The 20,024-nt window shown below is 35.3% G+C and overlaps 1 long non-coding RNA gene across 1 annotated transcript in view; it reads right to left on the reverse strand.

The window, feature by feature from the left end:
- LOC307185887 overlaps positions 1–12,262 on the reverse strand; it is a 354,398-nt gene extending 342,136 nt beyond the window's left edge. The window contains exon 1 of the long non-coding RNA XR_013828199.1: positions 12,202–12,262. This is a non-coding gene — a long non-coding RNA (uncharacterized lncRNA). The remainder of the gene's footprint in view (positions 1–12,201) is intronic.
- Positions 12,263–20,024: the final 7,762 nt, after the last annotated feature.

The following is a 20,024-nucleotide window of genomic DNA, read 5'->3' on the forward strand; positions in this document are numbered from 1 at the left end:
ATTTGAATGTTCTTTACATACAGCCAACAATTCCCCTAATAAAAGCATCACGCTGAGTTACTGTATATGAAAATATATAAAGTGATTAAAGTCACAGAATACGCCATATCTATTCTTCTACCATTTGTCCAAATACATTCAAATGCATATAAAAATATAATTGCATTTATAACCTACTTAGATTTATTCTTTGTGAGTAAATTTTTAAAATTCCTTGTGGCAGATTGAAAAAATATATACAATATTTTGCAATTTATCCCATGAAGAGACAAAATCCATTTTTCACCTCTTGAATTTGGTCTTGGTCTTGTGTCTTGTTTTGTCTCATGATCATTAGCAATTATGATGCTAGCAGAGATATGACAGCTGCTTATGCTTAGGGGCTTGCTCTTTTTTTTCTACTCTACACCCTTCCATCACCATGTGAATAAACCAGGGATGTCTTGTTTGAGGATGATAAATTCTGCATAGATAGGTCTCAGCAATCCCAACTGTCAAAGATGCGACCCCAGGTATAAAGGTGAGGCTATTTTAGACCATCCAGACCCTGCTGAGCTATTGCCTCATCACAGAGATCAGCCAACCTGGCCCAGTCCAAAAATAAGACCCAGTGGAGCTTAGCCTACAGCCCTGCCCAATTGCTGAACACAGCCTGTGGCCTGCCTAGGCAGAAAGCCCAGATAGCAATCCAACCTGACCATGGAGTATAGTATCTAGCCCCACCCAACTATGGTATACAGCTGCAGGCCCCTTCCAGAGATCCCAGCAAGTAACCTTGCTGAATAGTGGAGCATAGCCAACTGCCTAACTGATTATGAAGCCTAACCTAGAGTCTTGCCCAACTTCAGGTATAGCCTGTGGCCCAACCTGACTGCAGAGCAAGGCCTGAGGCCCAGCACACTGGCAAAGCCCTGCCTGTGGCCCTCCCTGAACATGAAGTTCAGCCAGTGGTACCATCTGGTCAGCGAGCAAAGCAGTGCCTGCTCATGGCTACTACCGGCTAACCTGTGAAGTACCTCAAGGTGAGCTGGCTGGTGAGTCTTTCCCTACCAGAGTGAACTTGTAAAGTCTGGAAGATGACACTGTAACAGAGCAGGATCCTATGGGGCCTTCCTAGGACAGATGCCCCACCCCCCACCCATGTCCTTCGCCTGCCTCTTGTCTGTAGAAAAACTTTCAAAGAATAAATTTAATCAGAGAAACAAGAAAATGCAAAAACAAACAAGACAAAATAATAATAGTTTAGCCAGTAAACAAAGTCATGGATCTTTAGTTCCTCCTCATGGGCTATGGATAATATTCTGAGCTATACATATCCTTTGAGATGTTTTACAGATACTGAAATCCCCAGTAGGTAGAAGAAGTTAACTACATGATGACCAGACTATAGCCATGACATAAGCTGGTACATCTTGCACAACTCTAAGAACTGGCCTCAAGGAAATGGGAACAAACCAGCTCTGGAGTTGAAGATTAACTTTACCTAAAACAATCAAGATGACACTGATCAGACCACCGCATGACCAATTTCAGGATGATTATCAGAGCTGACTGTGCTGTTCTGCACATAGAACCCTCCCTCCAGCTATAAACCCCTGACACTCTGCTTTAAAAGCTCTTGCCCCCTGATCAGCAGTAGGGAGTTGGTCCTTTGGGACATGAGCCCATCTTCTTCCCAGGATTGCCAGCTTCCTCAATAAAGCTATCTTTCCTTTTACCCAACACTTGTCTCTCAGTATTGGATTCTTGAGTGATGAGCAGCTGAACCTGAGTTCGGTAACAACACTGCTTAAACAAATATGCAGTATCAATGTAAAGAATCAGGGTTCACAAAGAATCAAAAATATGACACCAAAGGAAACTAATAAAGCTCCAATAACTCATCCTGCAGAAATGGAGATTTATGAACTTTCTGACAAAATATTCATAATGATCTTATTAAAGGAGCTCAGTGAACTACAATAACAGAGACACAAAATAAAACAATGCATGAACAAAATGAGAAGTTAAAAAAAGAAATAGAAGCCATCAAAATAAAAATTATAGAGCTGAAGAATATGACTAAACTAAAGAATCAATAGGGAGCTTCAACAGTGGTCCTGACTAAGCAAAAGAAAGAATCAATGAACTAAAAGACAAGTTATTTGAAATTATCCAGTCACAGGAGCAACTAGGAAAAGAAATGAAGAGTTAAAACACCCTACAGGATTTATGGGACCCCACTAATGAAACAATATACACATTATGGGAATCCCAGAAAGAAAAGAGGGAGAGATAGGGACAGAGAGTCTACTTAAAGCGGTAATGGTTGAAAATCTCCCAATCTTCAGGAAAAAAATTGACATCCAGATTCATGAAGCCCAAAGAAAGCCAACTAGATTGAACCTAAAAAGGACTACATTGAGACATAATTCAATGTAAGACCTAAAGCCATAAAAGTCCTAGAATAAAACAACTCCTTTACATTGGTCTTGGCCACAATTTTTATATATGACAACAAAAACACAAGCAACAGAAACAAAAAACAATTGGGACTACATCAAACTAAAAACTTCTGCACAATAAGAGATATAATCTACAAAATGAAAAGGTAACATATGGAATGGGAGAAAGTATTCACAAAGCATATAAGGGGTTAATATTCAAAATATGTAAAGGAACTTATACAACTCAATAAGCAAACAACCACCACCACAAACACACACACTTAATATTATTTAAAAAAGACCTGACGAGATATTTTTTTCAAAGATACTCAAAATGATCAAACTTTATTGTTGATCTAACATTTTGAAAGTTTTTTTCTAATTTTTGAATTTCATTTTATTTATTTTTTATACAGCAGGTTCTTAGTTATCCATTTATACACATTTTGAAATAGTTTTGACAAATATCCTTTTAGGTTATTGTCATTAAATTTTACTAAGGTGATTTTAATAGGCATTTAAATTATATATTTCTAAAATAAGTTTTCGTGAAGATTCTGGAAATTTCTTGAACAGACATAATGCTCCATCACCATGAAAAAAACTAGCAGTGTCATAGTGAAAAAGCTGATCCTAAAAATTCTTAGTTAAAGCTCATGAAAGGATGTTTAAAATCATTAATCATTAGGAAACTACAAATCAAAACCACAATGAGATATTAGTTCACACCTCCCAGTATGGCTATAATTTTAAAATAAATAAATTAGAAGAATTGGGGAAGATGTAGACAAATTGGAATCTTTTGTATATCACCAATTGGAATGTGAAATGGTACAGAGCTGTTGTGGAAATTTTAGTAGTTCCTCAAAAAGTTAAACACAACCTACCATACGACTCAGCAATTCCACTTCATGTACATGCCCCAAAGAATTGAAAACAGGTTCTCAAATATTTACTTGTATATGTATGTCCATAATAGCACTATCCCCAATATCCAAAAAGTAGAAACAATCCATAGGTCCATCAACAAACTGATGGATAAACAAAATGTGGTACATACATACAATAAAATATTATTCAGCCAAAAAAAGAAGTGAAGTAGTGATACATACTACAAAGAAGACAAATCTTGAAAACATGCTAAGTGAGAACATCCAGACACCGAAGGCCACATATTTATGATTCCATTTATATAAAATATCCATGATAGGTAAATTCATAGAGTCAGACATCAAACAAGTGGTTGCTAGGGGTTGTGTGGAGGGGAGAATGGGGACTGATTGTTTTAATATCTTTGGAGCTGATGAAAATGTTTTAAAACTAAACAGGGGTAACAATGATTACACAACATCTTGAATATACTAGGTCACTAAGTACACACTTTAAACTGGTGAATTTTGTGAATTTTATTTCAATTAAGTTTTGGTTAGTAAATTTATGATACAAATAGGTGGTTGCCAAATATTTCCCCCCAAATTGGCTTGAAAGTATGACTCTTTACAATATTCCATGCATTATTCTAGTATATGATGATATGAGGTCATATTTTCAATTGAGATTTTGTTTTATTTTAATGGCTTGTCAATTTTTTTTTAACCACATGAAGAATCAGAGTTGTTGAACATGGTAATGCTGTGGAGATTAAAAAAACTATTTCTTTAAAGCTTTAAGTATAATCTTATATACATTGTCTGAAATAGTCCTATATTATTCTATGATATACATTTTAACTGGTTTTATATAATTTTAAATATTCAAATACTTGGTAAATTGACAACACTAGTTGTCAGTGAAATGACGTATATGCTTACATTACTTTTAAAATATACATATATTTTTCATCTTTAAAGTATCTTTAAAAAATCTTTAGCCTATAATATTTAATCTTTAAAATTTGCTAGATGTATTCTTAACTTTTTAACTTTCAGATTCAGTTACTTTTATATAGGCATTGAATCTTACTTCAAGGTTATTTTGATGTTTCACCTCAATTATTTAAGAAAGTGCCTGGATAAAATGCAAGCTTTGCACTTTAAATGGATTTGCCTTTGGTTATCTAATAAGATATTTGTGGCTTCATGACTTTTGTATTTCAAGGTCCAAAATACATGGCTTAGTTTTTAAGAACTACATAGTACTCAATACTATTTCAATGGTTAGTTACTACTTTTATCCTGCCCTATGCAATAATACTCAAAATTACTATCATCAGGTTTAAAATGGTAACTGTATGACTGTACCAAATGGAACTTATCTCAATTTTCCATTAAATTATCCATGAAGCCACAGAGTACAATGACTCTGGAATTGAATGATCAAATGATTTTTTTTTTTTCTTTTCCTCAGCTCTGGAATTGGAGCCATGGACAATTTCTATTAATTTTTAGGTCAACAGATCTGGCAGGGAGTATATAGGAAAGGGAAAGTAGGATTTCCTATAAAGATGGGCATGTCATGGATTCTTCCTCTTATCTAGTAAATAAAAATAATTTTTAAAAAATCACCAACAACACCCAAAGAACACAAACATCAGGAGGCTAACTACTATATCCTTTCCAGAACCCAATTGAATTAATGTGATCTTTTTGAAAGTTTAAAAGTTGAAAGTGCAAATAAGCAAAAGGCAGATATTAGTCACAAGGGCCTTTCAACAAAGTCTGTTCCTATCCCATGTGACATGAAATAGCCCGTTTTGTTTTTCCCCAGGCTTCAGATAAGAGTTCTCTAAAAAAGAATGAATATGTGTATATGTATAACTGAATCACTTTGCTGTACACCTGAAACTAACAACATTGTAAATCAAGTATACTCTAATAAAATAGAGTCTACAAAGGTCACTTTATAGCAAAGAAAAATGATTATAATGCTAAATGAACAAAGCAAGCTACAAATATATACAGAATAATTAAAATTTTACAAAAACAATGTCTCCCAAAAGGTAACATCAAATAGACCACCAGTCACAAAGACATTTGTAGGATAAAGGTTTATAGGAAAACTCTAATGAACAGACGTTCAGGATGACTTAGAAAGAACTGACTCTATAAACATAGTCTATTTGTACAAATTCACAAATACTTCCTAATGCAATAAACTTAAACTATTTTCAGAATATCTTTAGCTAAGTGTTCTTACTTTCTACAGATTATATTATACAAAGTATCTCACCAATTACTGCTTAGTTTCAGAGTAACTACATGGTAATAAACCCATTTTCAGATGTTAAAATAGTTTTAAAATCAAAATTAATACCTATCATAACTGTGCCAGTTTTTTGATATTTTTGCTTTATACTATCTATGGTATGGTGTGTTGGTTCTCAGATTTTCAGATTTCACAAATAAGTAAAAATTTTAAGTAAATATGGGAGGAAATGGAGGGTATGATCAGGGAATAACAATGTTTTATTTTTCCAAATAAAGATATTAAAAAACAATAAGCAACAACTACTATCACTCTTCTTTAAATAAGACTTTTAAGAACCCAAAAAAAGTAGGAAGGACATACGTTCAAAATAAATAAATATTCTTAAAATTAAATAAACTTAGCTTTACAAAAAAAAAACCATGCAACTCAGTAACAACAAAAACAAACAACCCCATTAAAAAATTGGCAGAGGAACTAAATAGACATTTTTCTAAGGAAGATATACAGATGGCCAGTGGGTACATAAGAAGATACTCAACATCAGTAATCATCAGGGAAGTAAAGATTAAAACCACAATGAGATATCACTTTATACCTGTAAGAGTGGTTATCATCAAGAAGACAAGACATAGCAAGTGTTGGCAAGGTAGTGAAGAAAAGGGTACCCTTTTGCACTGTTCTTAAGATTGTAAACTGGTTCAGCCACTATGGAGAAGTGAAGTTCCTCAAAAAAATTTAAAATAGAACTACTATATGATTCAACAACCTCCCCTTCTGGGTATAATATATCTAAAGGAAATAAACACAGGTTATTGAAAAGATATATACATCTCATGTTTATTGTAGTATTATTCACAGTAGCCAAGATAAGTAAACAACCTGTGTTCATCAATGGATGAATGGATAAAGATGATGTGATTTTATATAATGAAATACTATTCAGCCGTGAGAAAAACGGAGATTCTGCTATTTGTGACAACAAATGGACACTGATGGCATTGGCCTAAGTGAGATAAGTCAGAGAAAGACAAATACTGTATGATCTCTTATATATGGAATATTTTAAGAGATGAACTTGAAAAACATTGAGTGAAATGGTGATTATCAGGGCCTGGGTAAGTGGGGGAATGGAAGAGATGTTTAAGGGTACAGAGTAGCAACTACCAGGTAAATCAGTCCTAGAGATCTAACACACAATACAGTTACTACAGACAACAAAACTCTATTATAAACATTAAACTTGCTAGGAGACTAGATCTCAAATGGTCCCATCACTAGAAGAGATGATAATTATGTTATATGATAGAAGTGTTAGCTAATGCTACAGTGGCAGTTATATTGCAACACAAATGTCCAAATCATTGTGTTGTATACCTTAAACTTATGCAATGTTACATGTCAATCATATCTTAAAAATAAACTGTTTAATTAAAAAAATTACTAGGGAGGAGAGAAAAGGGAATTTAGTCAGCTGAACCAAAGAATAGGAGAAAGACACTACACTTGCCAAAACCGAACAATATCTATGACGTGAAAGTAATTATACATGTATGTAAAATTTTATTCCTGTGTATATTTGTATATGTAATTTTCCAGTGGCTATTTTGAAATTAAATTTAAATAACATGTATATGTATTATTTTAAAATAATTAAAGCACTGTGTAAGTAGTTGACATTACTATGATGATTAATTTTCATAACAATATTTTACCTCAATATTTTAATAACTATATTATCCATTAAGACAGACTCAGTATTCTATTGGAATATACACAGTCTAATGTAAAATATGTTCTATAATGAAAAATATTTTGTGAAAGAAACCTATTAAATACTAAGAATAGTGTTTTGATTTGTCAGATAACTCACTATGAAAATTACTCCTTCCTTCTTTCCAGTGAGGATTATTATTCCCAGTGTATGAACTGTTTTTGTTTAAAATTGTTCATTTTACTGTTCTTTAACACCTTTGAAGAGTCATAATCACTCAGGAATAGTTACTTTCAGAAATAATGTTAACTGGATAAAATTTTCAACTCTCTATTTCTTTTCATCAAGCATAGAGTATAATATCTATGTCAAAAATAACTGATCAATTGAGGTTATATTGTTCTGCATATGAAATACATGCATGGCAATGAATATTTTCAAAAGATTGAAGAAGTATAGTTATTATGCATGCTCATGGAGGAAGAATATGAGAAGGATGAAGAATAGTGCTCAAATGTAATCCTTCTAGCCCTCAAAGTGGTAGTTTTGAAATAGACCAGAAAAGAGTAATTGTCCTTTTTAAACATATCATTTGCACAGTGATGGTCAAGACTATATTTATCATAATGATAGGGTGTTTGAGTCTTCCTTTTAAAAACTATATTCTACTATAGTTTTTTTATATACTATATATAGTATATATATATAGTTTTTTTATATATAGTTCTTTATATACTATATATATATATAAAAAAACTATATATATATATATATAAAAAAATATATATATATAATATATATAATATATATATAATATAAAAATATATATATATATTATATATATATAATATAAATATATATATATATAATATATATATATATAATATATATATATATAATATATAATATATATATTTTATATATATATATAAAAAATATATATATATATAAAAAAAATATATATATATAAAAAAACTATATATATATAGTTTTTTTATATATAGTTCTTTATATACTATAAAGACCAGCTTTAACTTACCTATCATGTAATCTCTGCTAAGTGTTCTCATATTCCATATGAAGAATTTTCCACATGAGAATCCATTAGTGGAGATATTAATTTTATTCCCAATTATTTCTACTTACTTAAAAGTTACTTTAGAAAAATAAATTTGTCTTAAAACAAACACGGCTGTAATTAATTGCTCAGAAAATATCTGTGACACATTCTTATTCCAGCTGGTGGGTTTATATATAATACCATCTTTAATAATACTGGTTACAAAATGGGATTTGGGGAATATTTCAGGGGGCGATATCAAGTGCTTTATTGGCGTGCAAAATGATTTCATGAGGAATACTAAACAGACTCTCTATTCCAACCCAGGCATGAGATACATTTTGATTTATTATTATTTGATATTTGTTACTGATTTATTATAGACAATAGATTTATTCCAGTTTTAGGTGTAATATTACAAAATGAAAAATCTGGGCTTCCCTGCTGGCGCAGTGGTTAAGAGTCCGCCTGCCGAGGCAGGGGTCACGGGTTCGTGCCCCCGGCCGGGAAGATCCCACATGCCGCGGAACGGCTAGGCCCGTGAGTCATGGCTGCTGAGCCTGTGCTCCGCAATGGGAGAGGACACAACAGTGAGAGGCCCGCAAAAAAAAATACCATCTTAAAAAAAAAAATCTAATTTCACTCAAATGTGCATTAAATATAGTAACAAATATAAAAGATTAAAATTGAAAATATTTGATGTTACTATATTATTTTTATATATTTAAAATTATTTTTCGATCTCTTTCACCTAAGAAAAAGCACAAGTACATAATATTTATCATATGTTAAGCCATTATTATTTAGACAATGATCCCTCTACTAAATGATTCATTTGCAGACCTTTCTGATTACACTTGGAATTGTTTTTAACTTCCTGACATCAATATATATGTTTTCCAGTGAAAGCTGTAAATTTAATTTTAAATTCTAGCATAGTTTGGCCTTTTACTTTGACATTCAGTCATCTGCTATTGAAAAAACCTTGCTTAATGATTGTTCTGAGGATATGCCTCATGGATTTCCAGCTCACTTTTAATGTGGTGTTACTTTCCATTTAATCATTTTAAATCTATTAAAAGATATCAACATAGTTCCTTAGATTATCACTAAAAATCTTTAAAATAGCTCATTACTGCAGTATCTTCACATTGCTCTATCTAGATAAACATTATATCTAGATAAACATTAAGCAACCATTACATTAAGCTTTGCCCATTAGATGAATATAGAATATGCTACAAAGGCATAATTTATCTGCTCACCAGGGTTCACAGAAATCCTTGCTTTAACTTTGATATTTCCTCTATTTACTTTGCCCTGCTTCTGAACCATATCTCTCTTATCAGTAACATTTCTTACTCAATAATAAGAATAATGGGATATAAAAGAATTATGCTTTTTACTTTTTGAGTAGTTTTAAAATAAGCCCAGATAAACAATATGCTTACATTTCCAAAAGACCTTTTCACTTGGCAAACTTTTTTTTAGTATTACTTTGCTTTTATCTAGAGTAAATGATATTTTTCAACTTTTAAAATTATTCAGTTATGTTCACAAAGGTATTCTATATTTCAATCCCAGTTAGTATAAGGACAAGTCGTTATTTTCAAGATAATTCAGAAGAAACTGCTTTTGTCCCCTGCCATTTTGTACATATGGGCTGCCCAGACAGACGGCCTTACTGTTTCAGTTTTAGTAAATTTTGAACTGTCTTCTTCCCAACTGTAACTTCCTCACCTCTCTTTTCTCAAAGCATTTGCTTTAGAAAACTTTTAAATTATTTCTTCTGTTCCTTTGAGGTGTAAATCTTCTCCCAGCCTTTGCCAGTTTTTGCAATTCAGGGAATATCTTTCTCATGGACCTGGAGACCATCCCCTTGAAATGTAATCCCACAGAGACTGGGCAATAAGGGCACTAACTTCAAAAAGTGACAATTAGCAAACACAAATGGCCTAATCATATTGACCAAGCTCTCTCCTAACACCTCCCAGTGTTTTTTCACTAGCTCACCACAGCTCTTAAAAACCCCAGCTTTTGTTTCAGCAGAGCTGAGTCCACTCTCTCTTCCCTACTGTAATAGTCTTGAATAAAGCTTTCCTTGCCTGCTTAACTCTGTCCAGTACAATATTTCTTTGATAGATAGGTCTATAAAAGATTTATATTTATTCCTGAAAAAATAGGTATACAAGCCAAAATTTGAGACCACTTGGTATGTGACTCTAATAATACAACACTAAAATTTATTGAGTGTTTACTATATGCAAGATATTATTTATATGAATCAACTTACTGAATCAAAAGAAACACATGCAAATGTCTCCCATAATTACCATATGGAACTGTGAAGCAAAAATTCACATTCTATAGCAAGACATGAAAAATTTAAACATAAAAGGATTTTCAAATTTTCTCTGCCCTTTAGCCTCCCTTCCCCCCCAGACTGTGCATTGTATATCTGCATTATACATCAGCCAAACCTCCCTATCAGCAGAAATACCTACTCAACCATAAAAAGCAACATTCTCCTAGCAACAACAAGATAACTTTTTAAAAGATAATACTCCTTCTTGATCTCGTAAGGGGTCACAATGACCCACCACTTTGTACTTGCAGATCTGGGCTGTGCAAACTATCTTCATCATGTAATGTACAGCCCTCTGTCTCAAAAACCTGTGCAACTGTGTTTTGATCTCTAATGAGAAAAACAGTTCTCAGAGCTTTCTAAGAGGCTGTTCCTGGGTTATAATCCTCAATTTTACTCTAACCAAGTTTTCCGTTTCTTTCTTAAATTGACTGATTAGTTTTTTTCATTGGCAGAACAAATGCAGTTCTTGCCAATATAGAACAGGTACTGATAGCAAAAAAAAAAAAAAAAAAAAGAGCTCTTACCAATACTCGATTCTTGTCTAATTCCATTATTGAATTTTCCCCTTAATTAGCATAAAACAAGTAATACTTTAAAAATACTTATTTTCTCATAAATGCCCCCATATCTAACCAGGGTTCTAACTCTTCAAATGAGATAATAAAATGGAGTTCACAGTAAATGATGTGACATGGTGGGTGACTAATGAGTAGCACACTGATGCAGAGAGTCACAAGGCCTTTTTTATGCCAGTTGGAGGAAATGGGGTTCTCTCATTTAAATGCAGTCTTATTGGTCTTTGGAAGAGGATTCAACTCCTCATGCTCTCTGATTATTTTCCTGGTTTACTCACTCTTTTATTGACTCACTTCTCCTGAATCAGCTGCCAGGCGTCGGCCCTGGTTAGCTCCCATATTTTTCTTCCAACACCCTCTTTATCTTCTCACCATGGAGAATGAAATCCTGCTTTTATTTCACACCATACCTTGAGTCAAGATAATTTAAGATGTCCCCTTTTCTTAAAGACAGAAAAGGCTCACAAGTTCCAATATGCCAACAGGCAAGATGAAAGACCAATGTTTATTCTTCTCCCATCCAAGGAATCAACAAAAAGTAAGCAAACACAAAGTTAAGGTTTCCACATTAACCATATTTAAAATGACGGAAGTATTCATGTTCTGTCACACATGTATTACGTAGTGGCAATTTTATGTTGAACAGAAGATGCAATATTTTACAATAATGATTAAGTTCCCTTGGTATTATATATTTTCTCATTTTACTTTCCTCTTTTAAATAAGATTGGTATGTACATCACTCCTGAATACTCATGAAGTTAAATTAGAAAATGTTGACTAAACTGGACATTTAGAATTTTTTAAATCTCAAGGATGTTCTTCCACAATGTTCACAATTGCCTCTCATGTAACACCACATTTGCTTAAAACACACTCACATAAAGCTTATAATATAAATTTCACTTACAGACCTTGGAAGATTCTTGAGGGCTGGATTTGGTTCTATGTCTGTTTCAATCACCCATAGACCCTAAAATAAAAATGGAAAGGAAATCTGAGATCTACAAAACTCAGTAAGAATGGAAGTTTTCTGAGACAACAAAGTGTACACTGCCAGGGTGGGCTGGGAAGCTGCACTGCATTTGTCCCAATTAAGCCAGGGAAAATTAAAAGCACCTGGAGGCCTATCAGGTTGCCATCACTCCTAGGCTCCTGTGAGATACTGGAGACAAATACTTCTCTAAAGTGAAGATGTATCAAAATACTCCACCACAAGTTTTCTACAAATTATAGTCTATGAAATAGAAGCTTTCAAGAGAATTAATGAATTTGCATTGGACGTGAAGAAATAAAGCAGAATGTACTACAGAAATTTTTTAAAAAATATATGAAAATAGGGAAAAGTGAAGTGGAGGACAGGATTCAAAGGTCTAACAAATGTCTAAATGGGGTCCTAGAAAAACATATATAGAAAATAGAGTTAGAGGAACTATTTGAGAGTTAGTGGTTAAACATTTTCTTTAGAATGAATGAAACAAATGAACCAAAGAGAGATTTTACAAGAGCACAGCTGAAAAATGTGAAAATTGTAGCAAAACATGTAGAATAGTAGAAAGACAAAATGAAAATCTTAAAATAAGCTAGAGCAAAAACACTTTTGATATGAACAGACAGTAGAATACTTACCATCAAAGAGAAAAAAATTCAAAGAAGAGAAAATTATATTCAGAGAACAGAGAGAAACTATCAAGTTAAAGTTTTGTACAAAGCCAAAATACCTGTACTGGTTTTCTACTGTTGCTGTGACAAGTTACCACAAACTCAGTGGCTTAAACGATACAAATTAATTATCCTACAGTTCTGCTGTTCACAAGTGCAACATGGGTTTCATTGAGCTAAAATTCAGGTTTCAACAGGGGTGCACCTCTTTCTGTAGACTCTAGGAGAGAATCTGTTGCATTACCTTTTCCAACTTCTACTAGAGGCCACTTGTGTTCCTTAGCTCACCGCCTCTTTCCCTCACCTTCAAAGCCAGCAACATGGTATCTCTCCAACTCGGCTTCCATCTTAATAATTCCCTGATTCTTCTCTTCTGCCTCCGTCTTTCTCTTATAAAGACTCTTGCGACTACATTGGGCCCACCTGGAAAATGCAGGCTACTCTCCCTACATTAAGGTCAGGTGTTTAGCAAGATTCATTTCACCGGCAAACTTAACTCCTCTTTGTCATGTAATCTAAGATACTCAGATGTTTCAGGGAAAAGGCATTATTCTGCCTATTAACTTTCAGGAGAAGGGACAAGTTAAAAACATTTTCATATAAGCAACAAATAAAAAAATAAAAAAAAATACCACCACCAACATGCATTCAACAAATAATAATTAATTCAGGAAGAAAAACATTTAATCCCATGAGAAAAACAATTTGATGTAAAGAACCCTGAAGATACTTTTTGAAACAAGATATTTAGAAAAATATCTAAACATTTTGTGTGAAATGTTGATGTTAGTGTTTATTTATGATGAGGATGTTAGCTGGGAAAATTAAAAATAGGCAAAAGTAAAATAATAGACAACAGTAGTAATTTTTGTGTATGTGTATGTGTGTGTGGTACGCAGGCCTCTCACTGTCATGGCCTCTCCCGTTGCGGAGCACAGGTTCCGGACGCGCAGGCTCAGCGGCCATAGCTCACGGGCCCAGCCGCTCCGCGGCACGTGGGATCTTCCCGTGGGGACGAACCCGTGTCCCCTGCATCGGCAGGCGGACTCTCAACCACTGCGCCACCAGGGAAGCCCAACAGTAGTAATTTTGTGGTAAATGATTAAGGTTTTTAAAAAATATTTTGGTGAGACTACAGTTAAGATAATAACTTTATGCTTATTAAATTAGTTATTAATATTAGAAGTTGAAGTATATCCACTAAAATAATAATAAGATTAAATATAGCTCTCAAACTAGTATAGCAAAGGCAGAGAGAAAACAAATTAAAATCAAATTTGCAGCAATAACATAGGTAAGTAAAGAAAAAAAGAACCTAATTATAGATAAATAGAAAATAAGTCAAAAGGTGGTTAAAAAGCACATATATCAATAATTATGACAGACAAATTAACAGAGCATTCCATTTAAAAGACAGAGAATTTTCATTTTGGACTTTAAAAAAATCCATGTATAACACATGCCTCGGTTTTATTTTATTATTATTTTTTAACATCTTCATTGGAGTATAATTGCTTTTAAGGATGTGTTAGTTTCTGCTGTATAACAAGGTGAATCAGCTATACATATATCCCCATATCCCCTCCCTCTTGCGTCTCCCTCCCACCCTCCCTATCCCACCCCTCTAGGTGGTCACAAAGCACCGAGCTGATCTCCCTGTGTTATGCTGCTGCTTCCCACTAGCTAGAGGGAATATTCATTATAAAATAACTTATTAAGAAAATAATAATTTAAATCAAGATTAAATAAACATTTGTGTGACTAAGTTCACGTATATGCAACAAATATTCTTAATCATCCACACAAACTTAAATAGAACTTTTAAATAATAGAATTAATATACTATTTCAAATTTCTCTCCTACATAACAGTATTTATTCACAATTTAATTGGCATATATATTGTTAAATGTAATCTTTATTAGTAGAGAAAACTAAATATATGATTAAATTTATATTTTTCACTTTAATACAACAAAATATTAAGAAGCTCCAATTAAGCTTCCACTCATCCCCTGAAATCTATTCCCAACTGCTATAACCTTTAAAAATAAATTCATACAGATTTTACCTGGAGGCTTTCTTTCTTTTTTTTTTCTAAATACAAAAATGATTATAGAAGGAGAAAAGAAATTATAATTCATTACACAGTTTTTAAAATACACAACTCAACCCTCCGGGGCCCCTCGATGGGTCACGCCCTTGTACGGCATTCTCCGCTTGAGTGCACAAGGCCCTGAGGCTGGCTTGCAACCAACAGCGTACGGGCAGCATGATGACGCGACCCCGTGACCACGTTTTTGTGTGGAAGGATCCGTCTTAGCTACCAGACACTTCCCTGCTGGCCGGGGAGAAGCAAGCGGCCATGGGAAGAGCTGTCTACAGAAATGACCATGCGGCGGAGAACTGGGGGCGACCTCCAGCAGCCGGGGCCCTGTCCTGCACCCGCCAGCAGCCCGCAGGCTCGCAGGAGGCCGGGCACCCTCCCCACAGCCTGAGAGCCTGGGCAACACCACGCTCAGTCGGGCCAGACCCCTGGAAACTGGAGGTGACGGATGTCCGTGTGGGGATTTGTTCCACGGCAATACTACAAATACCACTCGCACCCCAAATCCAACAGAATAACAGTCTTGCTCATTAACTGCTGACAAACCTCTGCAATACCGTCCTACTCTGTTGGCTGTATGCGTTTGAACTATCTTGTCAGATGCCAGGGATCCTGAAGCACTGGGTTGGCCAAAAAGTTCGTTCCGGGCCACTGAAAGATGGTGTGGAAAAACCCAACGCACTTTTTGGCCAAGCCAACGTTGCCTATAGAGAATTTAAAAAGAATTCAGTCCTTCCTCTAGCACAGCTGGTCCGAGTTTCTCTTTTATGACGGTTTAGCAAGGTTTCTTCGGGTGACGTTCCTAGTACGGGCGGTTTGGGAACTACTGGCAAATTTAGGCCGTGCATCCCTCTTCCCTGTAAGGAGCCGTAAGGCCTGCAAAAACCTTCCAGACCGGCCTATGACACCGCGTTTGGAGCCGCTGCCCACTCACTTGCCGTGCCGGGCGCCTTGGACACAGCCCTCCCCGCGCCCCCAGCACAAGGCCAGGGCCTCTGCTAACTGCATCCTTAAGTCGGCTTCCCTTGGCCACATCCCAAAATGTCGCGGTCACTGCAGCACACCCTGTGTGGCAGGAAGCTGGACGGGGCAGAGCCTCAACATACATGAACTGCAAGGTCAGGGCCGACTTGCCCACCCCTCCGCTGCCAACCATGATCACCTCGTGACTCTGCCTCTATTATGTAGCAGCAACCCTATCTCTACATGATAATTATGTTGAAGTATTCCTTACAGCATTTTGTTTGCGGCCATCCTGCTGGGTTTCTGCGAAACGCGGCCAGAGGACCCAGACGAAGAGCTGAAAGCAACATCAAAGTTCCAACGTTTCCAGAATTCACCCGAAAACGAGCACAGGACGGACGCTGCTCCCACGGGCAGCCTGGGCGCAGCTGTCTCGAAATCAGCGTCTGAACCCACCACGGGCACGACCTCCTAGACCTACGGGGGCGAGATGACGCGCACGGGCAGGTCCGGGCACGCCCCGGGAGAAGCCGCCCAGGCGCCAGCCCCTCGCTTAAGGGAGCTGGGCGGGGTCGGGTGTGGGGGGCAGCTTTGCGCTCTGCACCAGGACGGCAGCTAACCCAACACGCAGCAGACCGCGCAACTTCCGAACGGCGGCCCCCTGGGCGTCCACGGCCAAGCTCCTGAGGCGCTGAGAAGTTTGTGCAACATTCACAGCCTCACCCTGACCACAGCGGCGACTAAGGGCCTGAGGAATTGGACCCTCCTCGGCTGGAGGCCCTAAAGGCAGGAAGTGGCGGCAAAGGCCACTTGCGGTGCAAGGGAAGGAGAGGCGGATTCGGGAGGTGGCTGGGGCGCAGCCCCCATCTCCTCCGCCCCAAGCGGGCCTGGGAGGACCCCCGACCCCGGCCCGAGCCGGGCCGCCGCCCCCAGGTCGCCCTCCTGCCACAGCCCTGCGCGGAGCCGGGGCCAGGTGCCACCCCTGGAGGCTTTCTTAGTGGACAAAATAATCACCATAGTTTTCAGAATATCTTTTTCAACCTTCCTTTTGATTTCCCACCATATTTTTAATTACTTCTCCAGTTCTAATAAAATATATACTTACTAATACACTTCCATATTTTGACTGTTTCAGATAGTTTTACTAAAATACTATGTTGTATTTAATATTTAAAATTTTAATTAAAAAAATAAAACCTTGGTAACACATCTTGAGAATCTATAATCTATAATAAAATTTAAAAATTGCTTATAAAACATTTTATGAGGGTTCATGGGCTTTTTAAAATGGCTCCTTCTTTGCTCCTACAATTTTAAAAATTACCCTTATCTTACCATTTTATTTGAGTATATTATGTATATCATCACTACTTTGTTACATAACTTTCATAATCATTCTCAGATTCATAAATGTTATTGTGTTGTTGTTCTTTGATATTTCTTTTAATATTATTTAAAAATATTTTTGTATAACTATTTTTCCTATGTCTTTGATGTTGTCTTTCACTCAATGTTTTAAATATACACTATGTGTCATATTGCTTATGCTAAGCTCATATTCCTATAACAGCAGGTAGCTTTATCCTTTGATTTTATTTTGTATTTAAATGAGGTTTTGATTTTTGATTTACAATAATTTCTTCAAATCAATTACAAATACTAACCATATGTATGTGTTTGTTTATGTCTGCTTATGTATGTAATTGTTTTTTTCTCCCACTGGAATGCAAGCTCTATGAAGATAATGCACATCTTTATTTGTCAGTATACCCATGATACCTGAGGCAGTGTCTGGCATTATGTGTATTTAATAATGAATGATTATGGTTTTATATAACTTTTCTCATAGTACATGAACCCATTAATCATGTTTCAAAACCTATTCTTGGCAGCTCTCCATACATTTTGCAAAAGCCTATCTCAATATATTTTAATAAAGAATTACACAATTTTCCGTGGTAATTTGTGGCATGGTTTGTCTTATTTTCTTCCTTGAAAGTATTATTTCAGAAAGATCAATATAATGTTTTGTGAGGTAGAGTTTATTAATGGTATTACTCTCACCAGTTTCCCCATCAATAGTGTTCTTTGATGTAGTTAAAGTATGTAATCCAATTTCTTATGTTAATCTGTCTGCTATGTTGTGCATCAAGTCTTAAAATAAATGGTTCTGCCTGAAGAAAATATGGACCCAACATTCATAGGTTAGTTGACTCTGCCTCTATTATGTAGCAGCAACCCTATCTCTACATGATAATTATGTTGAAGTATTCCTTACAGCATACTAGTAACTTTTTCTTTATCTGCTCTTACAAATAGTGAGGGATTCCTCTGACAGCAGATTTCAGTGTGATTCCTTTGCCATTTTATATAGTGAGAAAAGAAACTACTTATATTCAAATCAAATTAGAAAGCAGTCCTCCATATTTTGTAATTTTTATAATTTCTTATTTCATGAAAATTCTCATTTGACATCATTAAATTTCCTGATATTTACCATTCTTTTTTTTTTTTTAAGAAAGCCACTAATGGTCATCTCTCTGAAAACGTGGTCCTGAAAACAGCAACATCAGCATCACCTGAGAACTTGTTAAAGATGCAAAATTTTGGCTCCCACCGCAGACAATTTGAATCTGAAATTCTGGGCGTGAGGTTCCACATGTCAAGTTTTAGCAAGCTCTCCCGGGGATTCTGGTAAAAAAATAAGATTTATGAACCATTGCTCTAAGATATCATCTTCCATCTTTATGATATATCTTTCTGATGTATCTCATAGTCATAATATTTGTTGCATGAAAAGTTAGACATCAGCGTTAAATGTCAAAGACTTTGAAGGAATGTCAGAACACAGTTATACTAATGAAATTGTCTCTCAGGGATCGAATCCTTATCCATTTGAGTTGGGTTGCTCAAAAACAGACTCTGAGAAAGCGATTGATATGCAGGTGGTTTAATTGTCGCATGTCCTGTGGAACAACACCTGTGGAAGCAGGAGTGCGTGAGGGAGAAATCAAACTACACAGTAGTCACATGTGTGCCCTCAGACAATTCTTTCAGAGCTCTGGATATGGGATGGTCCTTCCAGAAGTATATTAATTAGAAGCAAGAGGCTCACTTCTTTCAACACTCTCCCACTCCAATCAGACACTGAATGCCAGTTCTCCTCCGAGAGGACCAAAATATCGATGAGGCAGCTTCCTTCATCTGATTCGTAGAAAGAGATTCAGTTATAAGCTGTGCAGCCATTCTCACAGCCAGAGATTTGGTTAGGGAACAACAGTGTCCCTGGTATAGACCTCATTTCCTAAGATGTTAAAAAGATATATTTTTCTTTCTACACACTGTTCTTTTTGGTTTTATATTTATTTTTTCCCCAACTCAATTTTCTGCATTAAATGGAAAAGGAAAACATATTTAGATGAGCAAATGGTGGACAAATCAAAAATTTTATAAAATGACTGAGATGTTTAAAATTATATTAAAGTCAATTCCTATTATTTATGTCCAAAAGTGCTTACAGCTTTTAATCATAAATAATATAAAACAGGAGATGAAGTAAAAACTATTAGTTAAAATCAATAGCACTAAGAAGAAATATTTATAACAGGGTTATTGACAGATCTCCATTCATAAAAAAGATGCTTCTGGTAGATATCTTAGATTGTAGTATTGAGTAACTGGATCAAAAAATAAATAAAATAAAAATAGAAAACATGATCAAGTTGAGAAACAGATCTTTCCTAGGAGATATTAGGAAAATGGAAAACTTGTTACACATCTATTTTATTCATTAGAAATGTAGCATTAAGTGACAGAGATATTATATTTTGAACAACAGATTGATTTATTATTTTAGTATTTTGCTAATAGAATCTCCAACTGGATTTGAGATCTCTGTTAACACTTTAGCTTTTCATATTCTCTACCTGTTCCTGGATTTTTTATTTTGGATATTTTAATAAAGAATTGCTGGGCTTGCACCATAATTTCAGGAGATATATATATA

Source organism: Stenella coeruleoalba (genome assembly GCF_951394435.1).
Source record: "Stenella coeruleoalba genome assembly, chromosome: 4".
In the NCBI taxonomy this organism is placed as follows: domain Eukaryota; kingdom Metazoa; phylum Chordata; class Mammalia; order Artiodactyla; family Delphinidae; genus Stenella; species Stenella coeruleoalba.